This window comes from Odocoileus virginianus, chromosome 19 (genome assembly GCF_023699985.2).
Source record: "Odocoileus virginianus isolate 20LAN1187 ecotype Illinois chromosome 19, Ovbor_1.2, whole genome shotgun sequence".
Taxonomy (NCBI): Eukaryota; Metazoa; Chordata; class Mammalia; order Artiodactyla; family Cervidae; genus Odocoileus; species Odocoileus virginianus.
In genome coordinates, this window is record NC_069692.1 from 53,329,874 (window position 1) to 53,332,701 (window position 2,828).

The 2,828-nt window shown below is 39.0% G+C and overlaps 1 pseudogene; it reads left to right on the top strand.

Moving 5' to 3' along the window:
* Positions 1-207: 207 nt before the first annotated feature.
* Positions 208-1,559, top strand: LOC110135158 (eukaryotic translation initiation factor 3 subunit E pseudogene; annotated as a pseudogene).
* The last annotated feature ends 1,269 nt before the right edge of the window (positions 1,560-2,828 follow it).

The following is a 2,828-nucleotide window of genomic DNA, read 5'->3' on the forward strand; positions in this document are numbered from 1 at the left end:
ATATATAGCTCATAAGTCAATGTGCAAATGTTTCACAGCATAAGCTTTTTAAAAAAAATGTAATACATTTTGCATTTCAAAATGTAAAAGGTGTAATGGAAAGCCTAAGGAGCAACTTTTATTTATTTTTTTAAATTTATTAAGTGTACAGTGAGAGGGTTAGAAAAGTATATTTTAGAAAGCAATGTGAGACTTTTCCTTGGCAAGATGGCAGAGTACGACTTGACCACTCGCATCGCGCACTGTTTAGATCAGCATTTAGTATTTCCGTTGCTTGAGTTTCTCTCTGTAAAAGAGACATATAATGAAAAGGAGTTGTTACAAGGGAAATTGGATCTTCTTAGCGATACCAACATGGTAGACTTTGCTATGGATGTGTACAAAAACCTTTATTCTGATGATATTACTCATGCTTTGAGAGAAAAAAGAACAACTGTTGTTGTACAGCTGAAACAGCTTCCAGAAGAAACCGAATCAATTATGAAGATGTTTGAAGATCCAGAAACTACAAGACAAATGCAGTCAACCAGGGATGGTCGGATGCTGTTTGACTACCTGGCAGATAAGCATGGTTTCAGGCAGGAATGTTTAGATACACAGTACAGGTATGCAAAATTCCAGTATCAATGTGGAAATTACTCTGGAGCAGCAGAATATCTTTACTTCTTTACAGTGTTGGTTCCAGCAACGGATAGAAATGCTTTCAGTTCACTCTGGGGAAAACTGGCCTCTGAAATCTTAATGCAGAATTAGGATGCAGCCATGGAAGACCTGACACGGCTAAAAGAGACCATAGATAATAATTCTGTGAGTTCTCCACTTCAGTCTCTTCAGCAGCGGACATGGCTCATTCATTGGTCTCCGTTTTCTTCAATCACCCCCAAAGGGCGCGATAACATTATTGATCTCTTCCTTTACCAGCCACAGTATCTTAACGCAATTCAAACGATGTGTCCACATATTCTTCGCTGTTTGACCACAGCAGTCATAACAAGCAAAGATGTTTGAAAACACCGGCAGGTGCTAAAAGATCTGGTCAAAGTTATTCAGCAGGAGTCTTACACATATAAAGACCCAATTACAGAATTTGTTGAATGCTTATATGTTAATTTTGACTTTGATGTGGCTCAGGAAAAAGGGAATGTGAATCAGTTCTAGTGAATGATTTCTTCTTGGTGGCTTGTCTTGAGGATTTCATTGAAAATGCCCGTCTCTTCATATTTGAGACTTTTTGTTACATCGATCAGTGTATCAGCATTAACATGTTGGTAGAAAAACTGAACATGGCTCCAGAAGAAGCTGAAAGGTGGATTGTAAATTTGATTAGAAATGCGAGGCTGGATGCCAAGATTGATTCTAAATTAGGTCATGTGGTTATGGGTAACAGTGCAGTCTCATCCTATCAGCAAGTGATTGAAAAGACCAAAAGCCTTTCATTTAGAAGCCAGATGTTGGCCATGAACATTGAGAAGAAACTTAATCAGAATAGTAGGTCAGAGGCTCCTAACTGGGCAGCCCAGGACTCTGGCTTCTATGGAAGAACTGTACAGGAAAATTGAAAAACCTTTAAAGGAAAGGTGAAATAATAAAACCGTTATATAAAGGTGAAACCTTTTAGAAACAACATATTTAGTATAAATTTTGGAGGATTTGAATAAAATTGACCGTTTCATTTAAAAATAAATAAATAAATAAAAAGTAATGTGAGTATGGTGGATTCTGGGAATACACAGCCTGAACATAATTACCAAATCCTCCTCATACTGTATCTTCTTCTTTGGAATAACATGCCAAAGCAGTAAGCATGCTTGCTTAGCTTAGATAATACTCTGAATGTCTCTTTTATATTGGTAAACTCTAAGGATGAACCTTATATTTAGAGTATAAAGAGAGCTGGAAAACAACAAAAGGAAAGGTCCCTCCAATAAATAATGAAGTGAAATTTATAAATTTCGTGAAAAACTCAGGGGGGTCCATCTGTACAAGTGGACCCACTTGAATGGGATAGGGAGTCAATACTCAATCCTGTAATAATTGGGATCCAGAGGAACCCAGACACTAATAAATGGAATTATTCAGACAATGAGAAGTGAAGCAGATAGACTCTTATATCCAGAGAGGGCTGTTAACAAAGGGTTCTTCCTATATATCTCAGCACAGAGACAAATGGTTACCAGTCCCTGCAATGTTGCACTCCTCAACACTGAAAGAGTACCAAATAGAGATAGGGACACTGATAATAAAAGTGACAATCATCAAGGAGTAGCTATTGAAGGATTGTCATAATACATCCTGGAACTAAAAACCAGACTACAAATTGAAAAAGTAATAATAATTTACGATAGTTAACAGGTGGCTAATGATGAAAAATAAGATCAAGTAAGTCAGTCAGTCAGTTCAGTTGCTCAGTCGTGTCCGACACTTTGCAACCCAATGAGTCACAGCATGCCAGGCCTCCCTGTCCATCACCAACTCCCGGAGTTTACTCAAACTCATGCCCATTGAGTTGGTGATGCCATCCAGCCATCTCATCCTCTGCCTTCCCCTCCTCCTCCAGCTCCCACTCCCTCCAAGCATCAGGGATTTTTCCAATGAGTCAACTCATCGCATGAGGTGGCCAAAGTATGGATTTTCAGCTTCAGCATGAGTCCTTCCAATGAACACCCAGGACTGATCTCCTTCAGGATGGACTGGTTGGATCTCCTTGCAGTCCAAGGGACTCTCAAGAGTCTTCAACACCACAGTCCAAAGCTCAATTTTTCAGTGCTCAGCTTTCTTCACAGTCCAACTCTCACATCCATACATGACCACTGGAAAAACTATAGCCT